This window comes from Anomaloglossus baeobatrachus, chromosome 2 (genome assembly GCF_048569485.1).
Source record: "Anomaloglossus baeobatrachus isolate aAnoBae1 chromosome 2, aAnoBae1.hap1, whole genome shotgun sequence".
NCBI classification, from domain to species: domain Eukaryota; kingdom Metazoa; phylum Chordata; class Amphibia; order Anura; family Aromobatidae; genus Anomaloglossus; species Anomaloglossus baeobatrachus.
Genome location: NC_134354.1, coordinates 707,726,648 through 707,746,077, shown reverse-complemented (window position 1 = coordinate 707,746,077; position 19,430 = coordinate 707,726,648).

The window sequence follows — 19,430 nt, the reverse complement described above, 5'->3', positions numbered from 1 at the left end:
ATTTACCCGACGGGGGTGAAGACTTCAAGATTCATCCCCAACCCACTCCAAAATCGGGGTACTAGCGCACCGATGGGATAGGACTTTCCCAATACAGTCCAAAGAAATCCTACGCGTGAACCTTGAGAGCAAGCTCACTCCGTCTTCGGGACCCGAAGAGTTTTATACCCGAGGGTCCAAACAGAGACAAAGTTGCCAAGGACAGGGCCCCAGGCTAATAGCAACACCAAGGGCACGGACCCAAGCGTGCTCCCTACAAGCTGCAGTGGTGCTCAGGATTCTGGTTTACAAGATGTCGATGTTGTCATTCCTGGACTGAGTGAGTACACTGAAAACCCCTGTCTGGATCCCCAATGGCACCCAAGCACCAACCATCCAACGGGCCCCGGGACACAAACCCCCTACCCACGGAGGGGTTAAACATCTGCCACACCATCGTCACCAGGCTCCCCAACGGCAGCGGTGGTCCCTCACATTACCACACACTGTGGGTGGCGTCACAAACTTTCTAACCCCTTTGTACATATCCCCCCTCTTCTTTTAATTTGAGTGTCCGCGCGGACTCCCCAGATCCGGAGACCCCTCGAGCCACCGCAGCTCCAGATCTGAGCGGCTCAGCCGCTGGCATGGGGATGGTACAACAGTGTTTGGCTGCGCCAAATGCTCCCTGACGTTCTATTATTCCTGTTGTTAGTGTTCCGTGTGCTAGGTATCTCCTATGCTGGGTTTTCATCCTTTTCCCTTTAGGACTCTGGGGAGCTCCTCTTCCCTTCAGCTGCTAATCATCTGTATTTTTGGGTTTAAATACTCTAATTTTCCCTGGACTTGTGTTGGTGATATTCAGTTCCTTCACAAGCACTGGATACAGGCAGGCGGCTTGCACTTATCTGTAGGATTGTTGTTGCTCTTTGCTGAACTTCTTCCTGAGGCATCTGGAGATAAATTGTTCAGGCGCTTTCCCCATATGTCTGCTCCCCGTGTCTTCTTTAATGTTTAGTCGAGTTGACAAAGAGCTCATACCACCCATTCCCTATCCAGGGCCCAGCTCTAGGGTCATCCTAGGGTCAGGTATCTGGCTCGACGCATAAGTGCAGACCCTATCTAGGGTGGTGAAGGACCCCAGGGACCAGTGGTAGCTTTGGTCAGGGGTCTCCCCTTCCCTAGAAACAGGTATTTATTTTCTGAGATGGCAATTTGTGGAAGAAGCAATCACAATTTATATGAAGAAATGGCAATTTTTGGCTGGATCACAGAAGACCACTTTAGTGGTGTCTGCCCCTAATTTTTTTAAATGTGGAGACTCCAAGTTGAGTCTCCTCCAAGTTGTGTGTTGTCTGTAGGGGAAGGGGACTACATCTGTCACTCATCCACCTCTAAAGGTTAACTTAATTTGAAAGCTGTACATGCTGACCCAGAACCTGTCTCATGCCTGGCCCATGCCTGTCTGCTGCATCACAACACTATGGGTACTCTGGGGCAATTGATGCCACTTTCCTATCTGCCCCTAATTTTGGAAAATAGGGATGAGAACTTCTGGTTGGGTTTCCTTGTTGCGTTTTGCTTATAGCAGTAGGTTTCCCAGACTGCCAGGCATGCAGCTACCTTTCACTCATCTACCTTTGTTACTATCCTTAAATGTGTTCAGCAATAACAGTCTATGAAGCTAATATTGGTGCCATCTGAGAGTTGCTGAGCAGAAAAGCAGTTTGAGCAGTTGCATGAGGTATGAGGGCTCCCAGCCCACCAGGCCTAGACCTGTCATTCAAGCATCTGAATATTTCTTATGGTAATAGTCTAAGAAGCTAATAGCTGTCTCACAACAGTATGGCTCCACTGTAAAACGGATTGAGCTCTTTTGGCAGCTTTTGCCCCCCCATCCCGCCAAAGGTGTTGTCTATGGCTTTGTTTTTGCCTCCCATTGAATTCAATGGGGGTCGGATATGTTAGTCAAACTGTTTGGCGAACACAGTTAAAGTCGCCAAACTGAACCTTGGGAGGTTTGCTCATCTCTATTCCCCAATTTCAGTCCTTAAGAGCCACCAACAATGCATATATTTAGGTTTTCCTTAATATTGCAAAGGTGATACTTTATTCACCTGTGCCTTACTATTTAAAGCATGAACTCTTTGTTAGTGGTTCTTGAGGCCTGGAGTTTGGGAACACAGCTCTACTGGATAGAGAGAGAGGACCTCACTGACCATAAAAGCTTACACTCGAAAGAAGAGACTTACCCACTAACTCTGAAAATGGAAAATGACTTTGATTAGATATTAGAAAAACCTTTTTGACATTGAGGTCACCAATGAGTGAAACAGGCTCCTTCAATGAAAGTCTTCACACAGAGGCTGGACAGACATCTGTCTGAGATGTTTAGTGACTCCTTCATTGAGCACAGGGATGGACACGATGACCCTAGAAGTTCCTCCTAACTCACTATTCTATGATTCTAGAGTACAAGTTGTGCTACACTGGGAACTGCTGCTCTGTGATGGCCCTGATACTGATCACTATTGTGCAAGTTATGGTAATGTGACGCCCTGGCCTATCAGGTTGTCACAGGGTATTGCACAATTTTCCTTTCCGTGCAGCATCCATCTCTCTCCCTTGGTTCCAGGTGTCACCCAGTGATGTGCTAAGACCAGCATGCAGATCTCAGTCACACACACACACCAGTGGGGAGGTCCAGGAGAGAAGGGGCCGCCCACCTTGGAATCAGGCAGACTGGGTGGGAGGTGACTGGGCAGTCGTCGGCAGGGGAGCAAAGAGAGCAGAGGGCTCTCAAGTAGCTCTCAGGGAGGAGAGCAGGCTGGGGAGTTGGAGCTCCCAGACAGCGTGAGAGCAGCCTCAGAGATTGAGGGGTGTGGAAGTGGAGGCTCCCGGAGGGTCAGACTAGACCAAAGCACACTAGTAACATCACTGGGTACGGTCACCTGGACGTGCTCCCCCTCAGCGACAGCGGTACTGAAGGACGTTTGGTTGAATCACTGCCTGTGTGTTCATTGACCTCACAAGTCAGCACAGCCTCATCCACCACCACGACAACCACTGTGAGTTTCTCTGCTCCCTGTCTCCCAGGCCTACAGCTCACGGTTCCCCTTCACCACCACCACCGGGCCCCGGGACACAACCCCCTACCCACGGAGGGGTTAAACACCTTGCCGCTAAACCACCGCCACCGGGCTCCCCCACCAACAGCAGCGGTGGTACACCATCTTACCACGCACCGTGGTAGCCATGGAAGCCCATGCAGCCATGCAAAAAAACATTGGTCCACTATCTGATGCTTCGAAACTGTGTCGGGCAAATTGAATCTCAAGTTTTTCGAATTTATGTGAAACTGTGAATTTTAGGAAATTCAACTTAAACTAGATCCATCTGCTCATCGTTATTCCTGGTTTAGCATGCAGTCATAAATGAAAGTAGATTTTTTTTTCTCCATTTTCTCATTTTCTTTACAACTATAGACTATATAGTTAAATGTCTCCACTATTCCTAGAATCACCCCTTGATCACAACAAGCAGATGACTGGAAAGCACAAATGACTTTGTTCCTTGCTAATGACTCGAGCTGGAGAAGCCTATCATTGAAATCAAATTAATTCTACTTGAGGTTTTCTATGAAAATAGCTTTTATAGGTTTACCTAATAATCCTTTTATCTCTAATTCATAATTATTTTAATAATCATATGCTGACTTTTAGTTTGTACAAAGGTGTTTTTTTTTTCCTCTGTGACTATTATAAACATTTGTAGCAAAATTGAATTTTACTTTTTTTTTTGTAAAATTACTACTCACTTTACAATTGCCTTGCCCAAGGCAGGAGATAATTGTCTATTAGGTTTAATGGAGAAAATTAAAGTGTTAGCCATTTAATTGCCAAATGAATAAACTGAGGTAGGTTCAGTAATACAGAAGAACAACTGGTTTCAACATATTCAACTGCAATATAATTGCATGGGTTGCTTGCAGTGAATATGCATTTTCAGGGGTGCCTTTGTAATAAAATGTAAATACAATGTATAACACGTATGGACATTGTTTTGTTTCACGTTAGGTTTTATGGTGGTGATTAAAACCCACTGTAATGAATTGTTGAATTGTGTTCTTACGTTTGCAGGGGCAGAGTACAAACATGTGTATAGTATACTGTATGTGTGTGTATATACCGTGTGTGTGTATATATATATATATATATATATATATATATATATATATATATATATATGCTTATATATATACATGTGCAAACAATGAAATGGACCCAGCAATAAATCCGAAGTCCAGGTGGCAGTAAAAGATTTTTCTTTGTACTTTATTAAATATTATTAACTCTTGTTTTGGCTTGGACCATGAGGAAGGCAGCTAGTACCACCGAAACGCGTTGTCCTTTTCGCATGTGTCCTGCACTTTAATATGACAGGATCTCTAGAATATTTTTAATAATATTTAATAAAGTGCAAAGAAAAAATGTTTACTGCCACCTGGACTTCAGATTTTATTGCTGGATCCATTTCATTGTTTGCACAAATTATTGGATGGTCTCCCAGTCCGGATCTGTGCACCACAGAAGTAACCAGGAGGATTCAGTTTTACCAGAGCTCCAACAGGTGAGCTGGTCTAGGTTTTGATTTTTGCCATACATAAAAATAAAGGGAACACTTTAAAAAACAATGTAACGTCAAGTCAATCACAATTCTGTGAAATCAACCCTTTCCAGTCATTCCAAATCCAGACATCCATGGGATATTAATTTTTATTTACATTGTTGAAGCAACACTAAAGCAGAACATTTCTCTGTTCTCAATCTTTTTGGCTGTTGTTTTGGTCACTTTTGCATTTTGTTCCTGCTCTCACCCCAGAGGTAGCATGAGGGGGTGTCTACACCTCACACAAATGGCACAGGTAGTGCAGCTCATCCAGGATGGCAATCAATGCGAGCTGTGGCAAGAAGATTAGCTGTGTCTGTCAGCACAGTATCTAGAGCATGGAGCAGATACCAGAAGACAGGCCAGTACACCAGGAAATGTAGAGGGGGGTCGTAGGAGGACAGCAACCCAGCAGCAGGACCTCTACCTCCTCCTTTGTGCAAGGAGGAACAAGAAGAGCAATGCTAGAGCCTTCAAATTGAACTCCAGCAGGCCACTAATATCCAAGTGTCAGCTGAAACTGTGAGAAACAGACTCTATGAGGGCCCAACATCCATAAGTGGGTGTTGTGCGTAAAGCGTAATTGCAATTGGCATTTGTCAAAAAATACAAAGATTGGCAGATTCAACACTGGCGCCCTGTGCTCTTTACGAATGAGAGTAGGTTCACACTGAGCACATGTGACAGACATGACAGAGTCTTAAGGCACCTTGGAGAATGTTCTGCTGCCTATAACATCATCCAGGATGACCGGTTTGGCAGTGGGATGATAAAGGTGCGGGGACGCATTCCTGTGGAGGGCGGCACAGCCCTCGATGTGCTAGCCAGAGGTACCCTGACTGCCATTAGTTACCAGGATGAGATCCTCAGACTCATTGTGTGACCATATGCAGATACAGTGAGCCCTGGGTTCCTTCTGATGCATGACAATGCTAGGCCTCATGTGGCTTAAGTGTATTATCAGTTCCTGCATGATGAAGGCATTGATGCTATAGACTAGCCAGCCCCTTCTCCAGACCTAAATACAATAGAGCACATCTGGTACATCATGTCTCATTCCATTCAGCAACGTCAAGTTGCACCCAGACTGTCCAGGGGTTGACTAATGCTTTAATCCAAGTCTGTGAGAAGATCGCTCAGGAGAATATTCCCCACCTAATCAGGAGCATGCCCAGACATTGTAGGGAGGTTGTACAGGCACATGGATGCAACACACACTACTAACCACTGGTGGCGTAACTAGAGTTTGATGGGTCCCAGTGCAAAGTTCAGTTTCAAGCCAGGGTGCGTACACCCGGCTTCATAGTGTGCATGACCGAAACTCCGGGGTCATGCGCACTGAGCTGAAATCCAGCGTCAGACACGATGGCAGAGGAGAGGTGAGTGAAATCATCCTCTGACGCTGTGCATTCATTAGCATGTTAGCACACCCACAGGGGTGTACTAACATGCTAATGGAGCCGACTAGCAAGGGGAACTAACATCCTGTGTCCACGGTGAACGCTGAGCTGAATGTCCCACACTTCCAGTCATGCGCAGTAGACCTCTCTGAAGCCAGGATGCATACACCCTGCTTCATATTGCACATGACCGGACGTGGGGGGCATTCAGCTCAGCATTCACCATGGACACAGGTTCGCGTGGCACCGCTAGAGACGCTCCATTGAGTAGCATGTTAGCACACCCCTGTGGGTGTCCTAACGGGCTAAGAGGGCGGCTAGTTGGGCAAAGTAACGCCCTCACAACTAGTCCTTGGCCTTATTAGCATATTATAAAGAATCTTTAGAAATACTTTTTCTAAAGATCTCTTTACATTGTGTGCAGAATTATTAGGCAAATGAGTATTTTGATCACATGATACTTTTTATACATGTTTTACTCCAAGCTGTATAGGCTTGAGAGCCAACTACCAATTAAGTAAATCAGGTAATATGCATCTCTGTAATGAGGAGAGGTGTGGTGTAATGACATCAACACCCTATATAAGGTGTGCTTAATTATTAGGCAACTTCCTTTCCTTTGGCAAAATGGTTCAGAAGAGAGATTTGACGGACTCTTAAAAGTCTAAAATTGTGAGATGTCTTCCAGAGGGATGCAGCAGTCTTGAAATTGACAAACTTTTGAAGCGTGATCACCGAACAATCAAGCGTTTCATGGCAAATAGCCAACAGGGTCGCAAGAAGCATGTTGGACAAAAAAGGCGCAAAATAACTGCCCATGAATTGAGGAAAATCAAGCGTGAAGCTGCCAAGATGCCATTTGCCACCGGTTTGGCCATATTTCAGAGCTGCAGCGTTACTGGAGTATCAAAAAGCACAAGGTGTGCCATACTCAGGGACATGGCCAAGGTAAGGAAGGCTGAAAAATGACCACCTTTGAACAAGAAACATAAGATAAAGACTGGGCCAGAAATATCTGATTTTTCAAAGGTTTTATGGACTGATGAAATGAGAGTGACTCTTGATGGGCCAGATGGATGAGCCAGAAGCTGGATCAGTAAAGGGCAGAGAGCTCCACTCCGACTCAGATGCCAGCAAGGTGGAGGTGTGGTACTGCTATGGGCTGGTATCATCAAATATGAACTTGTGGGACCTTTTCGGGTTGAGGTTGGAGTGAAGCTCAACTCCCAGACCTATTGCCAGTTTCTGGAAGACAACTTCTTCAAGCAGTGGTATAGGAAGAAGTCGGTATCGTTCAAGAAAAACATGATTTTCATGCAGGACAACACTCCATCACATGCATCCAACTACTCCACAGCGTGGCTGGCCAGTAAAGGTCTAAAAGATGAAAAAATAATTACATGACTCCCTTGTTCACCTGATCTGAACCCCATAGAGAACCTGTGGTCCCTCATAAAATGTAAGATCTTCAGGGAGGGAAAACAGTACACCTCTCGGAACAGTGTCTGGGAGGCTGTGGTAGCTGCTGCACGCAATGTTGATCATAAACAGATCAAGCAACTGACAGAATCTGTGGATGGTAGACTGTTCAGTGTCCTCATAAAGAAAGGTGGCTATATTGGTCACTCATTTTTTTGGGGATTTGTTTTTGCATGTCAGAAATGTTTATTTCTAAATTTTGTGCAGTTATATTGGTTTACCTGGTGAAAATAAACAAGTGAGATGGGAATATATTTGGTTTTTATTAAGTTGTCTAATAATTCTGTACAGTAATAGTTTCCTGCACAAACAGATATCCCCCTAAGATAGCCAAATCTAAAAAAAAAAAACACTCCAACTTCCAAAAATATTAAGCTTTGATATTTATGAGTCTTTTGGGTTGATTGAGAACATTGATCAATAATAAAAAAAATCTTCTAAGATACAACTTGCCTAATAATTCTGCACACAGTGTATATTTGCTGCTAGATACAGGGACAGTTAGGCAGGGATTAGCAATATGCACCCAGAACTGCTCATGGTTCTGGGTGCATATTGCACCTGACAGGTTCCCTTTAACTAGTAGTATTGTGTTCCTGGTGAAAAACTAAAAAAAAATTACTTTAAACCAAACTTTAAGCTCACTCAAAGTTTTAAATTAGTGAAATGGTTGGCTCATCTTTATTCAAGTCACAATTAAAACATTTCTTGGGTTTGTCTATCGTCACTGTGTTTGTATTGAATAACGCACTCCTTTACTTATATGCAACTTTTATAAATTTTAAATGACCCAGATGATGAAAGAAAATACAGATCTTAAAACGTCCAAAAATTCTACCCTACCACCAGTAGTATCCTCAGTTTATAGTATATATAGTATAGTTAGGCCTGTTTCACACATCAGTGAAAAACACAGACGTTTTTCACTGATGTGTAATAAACGCATATGTCCCTCCGTGTGCCATGATTCACGGCACACGTGGGTTGTCCATGTGCTATCCGTGATACGTGATCCGTACTCCGTGATTTCATATGGATGTATACTCACCTGTCCCGTTCCTGCTGTCCATGGTGCTGAAGTCTCCAGCTCTGCAGCATTTGGCCCTCGCTGTTTCTCACCTCTACTACTTCCAGGTGGGCGTTGGCTGCATACATGAATATGCATGCCATAATGAGTCGGCCAGGAAGCTGCACAGAGCATCGTTGGAGAAGGTGAGTTGAAAATGTTTTTTTTTTGCCAGAAAAAACGGACATGTCTCCTTGCGGCAATCACGGACACGCATGTACGCCGCACGGAGACACGGTCAGTGAAAAAATCACTGATGTGTGAGCAGATCCATTGATTATAATAGGTCTGCGTTTGTCCGTGATTCTGGTACGTATAAAAAAAACACATACATACCAGAATCACTGACGTGTGAAAAAGGCCTAAAAAAAGCACGTCATTGAGAGGTGCTACGCAGGAGCCAGAAACGTATAGAACAACTTCAATGTCCCGATTCTCTAATTCTTTTTTTTACAGAAGCAGGAAAAATGTATAATTTATACACGTTGCTATAATAGGTGTTAGATATCCAAATAATTATTCTAAATGTGAGAAAGTATCGAGACATCGATGTGAATATTCGTCATATTCAACACCTTTCTCATATTCATAATGCAAGTATTCTTTTTTTTTTAAATACATAAAAATAGTAAAAAGGCAAAATATAATGTCAAAAATGTTCTGTATTTTAACTTTCTAAAATGAGCTAATTGCATTTGAGTTTGAATTCTGGATAATACCCTGTGCTGCAAAAAGCCTGGAAAACCTTTTAGAAGCTTTTTATCATTCCATGCTTTTTCTGTGTGAGGCTAATTTGCCACTATTTGTGCAGACTTTAACTAGGTGAGAAAAGGGAAAGAATATGTTGTCAGCATTATTAAAAAGATTGATGATTAGTCACACACTTGAAGGCGAGTTTCCTGCCAGGCTCGACTTCTCTCATTAGTCAGACGGAGAGCCGGTAGAGGTCCTGCTGCCAAGCAGCTGAGCAATAGCTTTTAAGATAGGCAAACCTACGTACTGGAGTGTTCTGTCACACCTTCTCTAAGAGAGGCCATTTACAGCACACGTTCCTGCAAGTGGCTCGCCAGAAACTTGGAGATCTGTTTATTTTCTTCAAATGAAGAATTATGTGTGTTCGACATTTCTATTCTACTCTCTGCTTCCTATGTCAACTATTGTTTTAAGTCTTAAATAAATTCACATATTTTTAGGTTTTTGACAAAATGTTTCTTCCATTTATATGTTTACAAATATCCCAATGTTGTCGTTTGGATAGTGTTGTTAACCAGGGAAAATGTCAAACTTGTAGATCAAATTTTAGCTACTTCATTTTCTTGACTAGCCAATCAGAAAAGTCAATTGCCTAGTTTATAGTCTCTAGATAGCTCAGTAGGGGCAAGATGTGGCTTCTGCTGCCACATTTCATGGTGCGAGCACCACATAAAGCTGGCTAGATGCTTGTACCCACTGTGGTGAAGACTAAGGGGTACTTTGCACGTTGCGACATCGCTAGCATCGGCTAGCGATGCCGAGCACGATAGTACCCGCCCCCGTTGCACATGCGATATCTTGTGATAGCTGCCGTAGCGAACATTATCGCTACAGCAGCTTCACACGCACTTACCTGCCCTGCGACGTCACTCTGGCCGGCGACCCGCCTCCTTCCTAAGGGGGCGGGTCGTGCAGCATCACAGCAACGTCACACGGCAGGCAGCCAATAGAAGCGGACAGGCGGAGATGAGCGGGACGTAAACATCCTGCCCACCTCCTTCCTTCTGCATAGCCGGTGGACGCAGGTAAGGAGATGTTCCTCGCTCCTGCGGCTTCACACATAGCAATGTGTGCTGCCGCAGGAACGAGGAACAACATCATATCTCCTATTGGTGCGACATTATGAAAATGACCGACGCTACACAGATCACCGATTTTCGACGCTTTTGCAATCGCTTATCGGCGCATCTAGGATTTACACGTTGCGACGTCGTTACCGGCGCCGGATGTGCGTCACTTTTGATTTGACCCCGACGATATCGCAGTAGTGATGTCGCAGCGTGCAAAGTACCCCTAAAGGCCCCGTCACACACAGAGATAAATCTTTGGCAGATCTGTGGTTGCAGGGAAATCATGGACATATTGTTCCATTTGTACACAGCCACAAACCTAGCACTGATTGTCCACAATTTCACTGCAACCACAGATCTGCTGCAGATTTATCTCTGTGTGTGACAGGGCCTTAAGGGTGGCTGGTGATCCAAATACAAGTGCATCTCAATAAATTAGAATATCCTCAAAAAGTTAATTTATTTCAGTACTTCAATACAAAAAGCAAACGCATATATTACATAGAGTCATTACACACAGAGGAATCTATTTCAAGTGTTTATTCCTGTTAATATCGATGATTATGGCTTACAGCTAATAAAAACCCAAAAGTCATTATCTCAGAAAATTAGAATATTATATAAGACCAACTGAAAAATGATTAAGGTCTGTACAGTAAATGCCTCAATACTTGGTTGAGGCTCCTTTTGCATGAATTACTGCATCAATGCGGCGTGGCAGGAGGTGATCAGCCTGTGGCACTGCTGAGGTGTTATGGAAGCCCAGGTTGCTTTGATAGCAGCCTTCAGCTCGTCTGCATTGTTGGGTCTGGTGTCTCTCATCTTCCTCTTGACAATACCCCATAGATTTTCTATGGTGTTTAGGTGAGGCGAGTTTCCTGGCCAATCAAGCACAGTGATACTGTGGTTATTAAACCAGGTATTGGTACTTTTGGCAGTGTGGACAGGTGCCAAGTCCTGATGGAAAATTAAATTTCCATCTCCAAAAAGCTTGTCGGCAGAGGGGAGCATGAAGTGCTCTAAAATTTCCTGGGAGACGGCTGCGCTAACTTTAGTCTTGATAAAACACAGTGGACCTACACCAGCAGATGACATGGCTCCCCAAACCATCACTGATTGTGGAAACTTCACACTAGACCTCAAGCAGCTTGGATTGTGGCCTCTCCACTCTTCCTCCAGACTCTGTACATGTGCTGTACCCTTGATGAATCTGAGAGTAGAAGGGTGCCAATAGACACCTGAGGCTAAAATTGTTGACTAAAAATCTGCAAATCTAGTTGTTTTGTCTTCTGATAATCATGCACCTTTTGAGTATTGCTGTGAAAGAATAAATATCTTAACATTTTTTACACCATAGGTAAACCATTAACAGACCAGCTATCCAAAATTATATGAAATACGGTACTTACATGCATATAATAGACCACTGACCATGACCACTATTTGTATCTACACTAGTGGTCATGGTCAGTCTGGTTAATCTGAATAACAAAGAACATTTAGCAGATAATGCTCTGCTGTCATATAATACTTAAAGGAAATCTGTCAACAGGTTTTTACAATGTAATCTGAAGACAGTATGATGTAGGGGTGCAAACACTGAATTTACAGATGTCACTTATTGGTCTGTATGCTCTTGTTTCTGCACAATGAATGTTTTATCACCAGGAAATAATCACTGCCAGCAATAGAGTATACAGGAGCCCTGATATGGCAATGCCTCATCCTCTGATAAGCAATTCACTGTTTCAGGGTTTCTTTTCCTATATTAAGCTGCTGTCAAATGAATTTGTAAAAACCTGGTGACAGATTCCCTTTAAAGTGATCCTCCACCCTTATAATACATATGACTATACAACTCTGAAATAGTCAATATTCCTAATATGCTCCATTCCGGTGCCTCTGAGATCTGTGCCCATTCTTCATTTCCAAAATGGCCAATGCAATGGCATGGGGAGCACTATGAAAAGTCTCAATCACCTATCCTTTTGCCCTTTTCAACCTCTTCATTATATTTGACCTAAGTCTATGTTATGGTTGGGAGGAGGTTTCTTCAAAATGGCGTAAATTTACATGATAGCATTTATGCGAACAGAGGGGCTGTCCCCTCACGATCACCGTCGGGAGCTCAGTGTAAGTTATAGCGAAGCTATGGCTGTCACAGACAGGGACATACCCACACTGCTCCTGGCTGTTTAACCCCCTAAATTTCATGATCAATAGCAATCACAGCATTTAGGAGACATAGAAAGGGAGTGCACTCCATCTCCCACCCAATCGAGACCCCATAGGCATGATCATGGCATTCCCAATCGTTGCCATGGCAACTTGAGGACAAATGATGACCTTCAGATTTGCCAGGCTATGGTCGCCTGTTAAGCCTGCTTTACACGCTGCAATATATCTTATGATGTGTCGGCGGGGTCACGTCGTAAGTGACGCACATCCGGCATCGTAAGGTACATTGCAGTGTGTGGCAGGTACGTGCGATTGCGATTGAACGGTAAAACGTTCATCGCACGCACATCGTACCTTTCTCTAGAATTGCACGTCAAGTTGTTCATCGTACCCGGGGTAGCACACATCGCAGTGTGTGACACCCCGGGAACGATGAACAGATCTTACCTACGTCCTGTGGCTCCCGGCCCACAATCCGGAAGGAAGGAGGTGGGCGGGATGTTTACGTCCCGATCAGCTCCGCCCCTCCACTTCTATTGGCCGGCTGCCGCATGACGTCGATGTGATGCCGAACGTCCCTCCCACTCCAGGAAGTGGACGTTCACCGCCCACATCGAGGTCGTATGGACGGGTAAGTACGTGTGACGGGGGTTAATCGTTTGTGCGGCATGTTCAACAAATTGAACGTGCCACACATACGATGGGGGCGTTGCAAATCGCATACGATATCGTATGCGAAATTGCAACGTGTAAAGCAGGCTTAAGACCATGGTCTAAAAGACATACTGTCAGTGTAACACTGACATGTATAATGTATTGCAATGCTTGTGCATTGCCAGAGTTTTTTAAGGAATTTGTATTACTGCACAAATTAGAATATGGATGCCATTCCACACATACTGTACTCTAGTTAGAATCTCCTTTAAAAAGTAAGTATACCCCAAGTGTGCTGCTACTACTACTCACAGATCAGAGCTGCATTTCTAGCTGTATGGCCGATAGCTAAGGGGAATAATGTTGATTTAGTCAGTCTTCCTGAAGTGTTTGAAGTTCATTGGACTGAATTTACGTATGCACTGGTGGAGGTTAGGCTACAGTCTTGGCAGGTTTTACTTTTGTATTTCACGAAAAAAACGTGCTAATAGCTCTTGCTATGGTCACCTGAAATTTCTCTGTGCACAGAATAATTTGAGATTCTTGGCAGGCATTTTTGGCTGATGTAATGTCAGTCTTCAGCAGGTATCAGAAAGCACTTCAGTCAAATTCTACCAATATTGTTGACATGGCTAGATTGACTGAATCTGTGAAGTCAAAAATCTGTGAAGTCACTTGTAACAGGGTTGGTGCCTCAGGATTGGAGGATTGCTGATGTGGTACCGATATTTAAGAAAGGTAAGAGGGTAGATCCAGGCATCTACCGTCCAGTAAGCCTGACATCAGTAGTATGCAAAGTTTTTGAGGGAATTTTAAGGGATGACATGCAAAAATATATTGCAGAAAATAATATGATAACTGACAAACAGCATGGATTCATGAAAGATAAGTCATGTCTAACCAACCTGTTGGGGTTCTATGAGGGGGTAAGTGCAAACCTGGATATTGGTAATGCAGCGGATGTGATTTATTTGGACTTTGCAAAGGCATTTGATACTGTACCACATAATAGCCTTATAATAAAGCTCCAGAAGCAAGGACTAGGGGAAACTATATGCAACTGGGTAAGGAATTGGCTAAAAGATAGGAAACAAAGAGTAGTCATAAACGGTACATTCTCTAAATGGGCTATAGTCAGCAGTGGGGTGCCGCAGGGATCTGTGCTAGGACCGATTCTTTTTAATCTCTTTATTAATGACCTTGTGGAGGGGATTGATAGTACAGTGTCAGTCTTTACTGATGACACCAAACTATGTAGGATATTAAAAACTGACCTTGATAGTACAATATTACAAAAAGATCTGTATAAGATGTCAGAATGGGCAGATACTTGGCAAATGAGATTTAATGTTGATAAATGTAAAGTAATGCACCTGTGTCGCCCGGGGACCAGGGGGTACTCAGATCCGGGCCACGGGGTCACTCCTGTGGGTATCACGGTAGCGTGACCCGGTCTGTGATTCCAGGCTCCACAGTAAAAGGGGATTTGGTAAGGGAGATTGTTTATTGTCCGTGACGCCACCCACGGTTGTGGTGATTGTGGACACCACCGCTGCGATGAAGGTGCGGAACTCCCGGAAACGGTGTTGGGATGCAGCTTAGATGTTAACCCCTCCGTGGGTAGGGGCAGTTGGTCCCGGGGCCCGTTCGGGGATAAGCAGGGAGCAGGGCGCAGTGCTGCGGTGCGGTGCCTGAGGGCACGGGCGTACTCACAAGTAGTTCACACAGAGTCACTGGTAACTAGGAATTGCCGGTGTCCGCAGCCTTTGGTACGGGGGTGTTAGTGTCCCACACATGGTGCAGCAGCTCCTGTTCTTTCCCTGCAGCTAGGTGCCTTTCTCTCCACTCTCTTCCTCCTTCTCCTCAGCCGGGAACGGGGAATCCACTCCCCTGCAGTGATACGGGTCACCCAGGTACCGGGGGGCCACTACCCTGCCCGGCTACCTCTGGCCCCTTCCTCACTGCAGCCTGTCCCGGCCCTCTCGGAGCACGCTTCACTATCAGCCTGGGAGCTACAACTCCAGACTCCTCTTCTGTCTGCCTCTCCAAACACTCTGCTCCAGCCCCTCCCCTCTGCTCTGCTTTTCTCTTACCCTGGGGGATGTGGTTTGTCTTGCTGCACCGGTGTGAGATCAGATTACCAAGGAGGATTAACTCTTTCTGTGACAACCTGGCTTTGCCAGGGCGTCACACACCCCCTTCGTAAAACACGGCCCATCCTCGGGCCGCCTGGCCACCAACATTTATTAAAATTGGAAAAATCAACACATTACAATCATACATCTTCCCACATCGGGAGGTACGTTTTCTAAAACTTTAAACCGTTCTGCCACCCCACACCTGCGGAGCAGATGGCCTCCTCCTGAACCTGAGGGGGTTCAACAGGGGTGACAGTCCATAAAACAGTCAACTTTTTAACTTGTGGGTAGCCGTCCATGCTCCACTACCGCTGCCACTGCCGCTGCCACCACTCCCAGTACGGGGCACGGGTTCCGTGCTCTGCCTCTTGCTCAGAAGCCAGGCCCACTTGGATGCCCTCGGCGCCGGCTACAACCGGCCTCGCTAACTGCCGAGGGCTCCATCTCTCACTGGCCTGCTCCTCCTCTCTGCAGGTGCACTCCGGCTGCTCCACAGCCGTGACGGGGTACCTGGGAGCGGCTGGCGCCACATCTGGGGCAGACTTCCAATCGGGTGCCACCTCCGTTGCGGCCGGGCGGACTGCCGGAGCCGACGTCATCACCGTGGCGGCTGGGCGGACTGCCGGAGCCGGGAAGATGTCATCGGGGTTGCGGCTACTGCTTGTCCAGGAACGGAATTAGGCAAAGTCCTGGCGTCCCTGCCTTTATAGTCCTGGTCACATGAACTGCAGTTCCTTCCTACTGCTCCCCCTTGGTACTCGGGAGCAGTCCTTCTAGCAACTTTTAAAGTTTTTCTTTCGCTTCCGGTCCTCCGGAGCTTCACTTCCGCCCGCGTTCTCAGGGGGCGGAGCCTCTTTTTCGCGCCCACCGCTTGGGGAAGAAGGCGCTGGGCGGGAGATTTTCGCGCCCAAAATGGCGGCAAAGATGGCGACTTTCAAAATTTTTGCAGCGGGACACCGCTGACAGTCCAGAATAAGGCGCACTTCCTCCAGGTAACTGGATGGGTTCGATCCTGTTCGTGACGCCAAATGTGTCGCCCGGGGACCAGGGGGTACTCAGATCCGGGCCACGGGGTCACTCCTGTGGGTATCACGGTAGCGTGACCCGGTCTGTGATCCCAGGCTCCACAGTAAAAGGGGATTTGGTAAGGGAGATTGTTTATTGTCCGTGACGCCACCCACGGTTCTGGTGATTGTGGACACCACCGCTGCGATGAAGGTGCGGGACTCCCGGGAACGGTGTTGGGATGCAGCTTAGATGTTAACCCCTCCGTGGGTAGGGGCAGTTGGTCCCGGGGCCCGTTCGAGGATAAGCAGGGAGCAGGGCGCAGTGCTGCGGTGCGGTGCCTGAGGGCACGGGCGTACTCACAAGTAGTTCACATAGAGTCACTGGTAACTAGGAATTGCCAGTGTCCGCAGCCTTCGGTACGGGGGTGTTAGTGTCCCACACACGGTGCAGCAGCTCCTGTTCTTTCCCTGCAGCCAGGTGCCTTTCTCTCCACTCTCTTCCTCCTTCTCCTCAGCCGGGAACGGGGGGTCCACTCCCCTGCAGTGATCCGGGTCACCCAGGTACCGGGGGGCCACTACCCTGCCCGGCTACCTCTGGCCCCTTCCTCACTGCAGCCTGTCCCGGCCCTCTCGGAGCACGCTTCACTATCAGCCTGGGAGCTACAACTCCAGACTCCTCTTCTGTCTGCCTCTCCAAACACTCTGCTCCAGCCCCTCCCCTCTGCTCTGCTTTTCTCTTACCCTGGGGGATGTGGTTTGTCTTGCTGCACCGGTGTGAGATCAGATTACCAAGGAGGATTAACTCTTTCTGTGACAACCTGGCTTTGCCAGGGCGTCACACACCTAGGACGGAGTAATCCTATAGCTGCGTATACATTAAATGGAAGTAAACTTGGGACTACAGAACAGGAGAAGGACTTGGGTATTCTCATTACAAATAAGCTGAGCAGCAGCACTCAATGTCAAGCAGCAGCTGCTAAAGCAAACAAGATTTTAGGGTGTATTAAAAAGAGAGATTAGATCCCGTGATCCCAACGTATTGTTACCCCTCTAAGAATCACTTGTAAGGCCACATCTGGAATATGGGATCCAATTTTGGGCTCCACATTTTAAAAAGGACATTCAGAAGTTAGAGTCAGTTCAAAGGTGGGCAACTAGACTACTACAAGGAATGGAGGCCTCCCATATGATGACAGGTTGAAAAAGTTAGATATGTTTAGCTTAGAAAAAAGACGTCTCAGAGGAGATCTCATTTATATGTATAAATACATGTGTGGTCAATATAAAGGAGTGGCACATGACTTATTTCTTCCAAAGACAATACTAAGGACCAGGGGGCACTCACTGCGAGTGGAAGAAAAGCGATTCCGGCACATAAATAGGAAAGGGTTCTTTACAGTTAGAGCAGTCAGACTGTGGAATGCCCTACCACAAGAGGTAGTAATGGCAGATACTATAACAGCTTTTACAAAAGGGCTGGATGATTTCCTCACTACACACAACATTGTTGGCTATAAATGACAATGACAAATGTAGAACTGGTGGAGGAAGGTTGAACTAGATGGACCTAGGTCTTTTTTCAACCTAAGTAACTATGTAACCATGTAACTAAAAATATCATCTTTGCTTGAAGGTCCCATCTTGGGAGTTTGTACATTGACACTCGCAGAAAGCATTACTGTACTCCCATGTGGTTTGACACAGCTGAAGGGCATTGATCTGACTTCACAATTTGGTTGAGGCTTCGGACCATCACGAACAAAAAGAAGTAAGGGACATAATCTGCCATGACCATAGCTGGACACTGACAGGGTTAAGTTTGGTGGGTATACTATCACAAGTGCATGTGATAGTATACATCCTTTTGCCTGTATATATGCCCTTTAGCGATATGCAAACAGTTAATTAGATTATACGTTTACATTTAATAGCATTGGCAGTAATCTCAATCTTTCAGAAATAGAAATTGAGTATTGAGATCTTAACAGTTTGCAAAACATAGACATTCTCTGGGGCAACACGCTTCCAAAAAAGTGAAATATTTTGCATCTTCAGCGAACTATAAAAATCTATCAACTCTTTGGTCATATCCTTGTGGCTAAACCTTACAGTGCTGATACGGAGAAGGCTTGTGAGCTCAGATATCTCCTTGAAGAGCACAAAACATGCCAGAATGAGTGCCGAAACGGAGAACCTTTATTTCTGTGTTCAATACAACATGAAACCTCTGGCTGAATCGAATTCTTGGGAAACAATACTGTTCTGACTCCGAAAGTGTGAGCGATGTGCTCGTGATTAGAGTTGAGCGCGGTTCGTGGTTCGAGGTTCTCCAGTTCTAAGCTCGAGTGATTTTTGGGGCTGTTCGAGATCGAACTAGAACTCGAGCTTTTTGCAAAAGCTCGATAGTTCTAGATACGTTCGAGAACGGTTCTAGCAGCAAAAAGCAGGGCTTTTTACAGCTACAGTGTGCAGGAGCCATCGCTGGCAGCCTGCCACAAGCTGGTAACCAAGATAAACATCGGGTATCCAAGCAAAGCGCTTTGGTTAGTAACCCGATGTTTATCTTAGTTACGTGCAGGAAGCCCACACTTCCCGCTCAGCTCACATCGCCCCCTCCTGCCCGCGGCATGTATACATACATATACACACACGCACACACACACACACTCTCACCCACCCCCCCCGCTCGGCTTACCTGCGGTGATGAAGTCCCGCCATCCCGACCTCAGCGCTGTCACTGTCCTCCATGGCCGCCGCTTGTCACATCACCTATCGCTTCCGACCCGAGACTGACACTGGCGGTGACGTCACGGACCTCTCGCGATACTTGATGTGAAGGTGCCGGTCATTGACCTCAGTGACAGGGGCTGTCAGTGTGCTGGAGATCAGCGCAGGTAATGTACCTCGCTGACAGCAGCACTTGTCATCTCCTGCAGTGACCTGGGCTGACCCATTGATGTTAGCTCAGGTCACTGCATTGCTCTCCCAGCCAATGGGGAACATCCTGCTGCTTCATTGACTGGGACAGTTTGGATCGT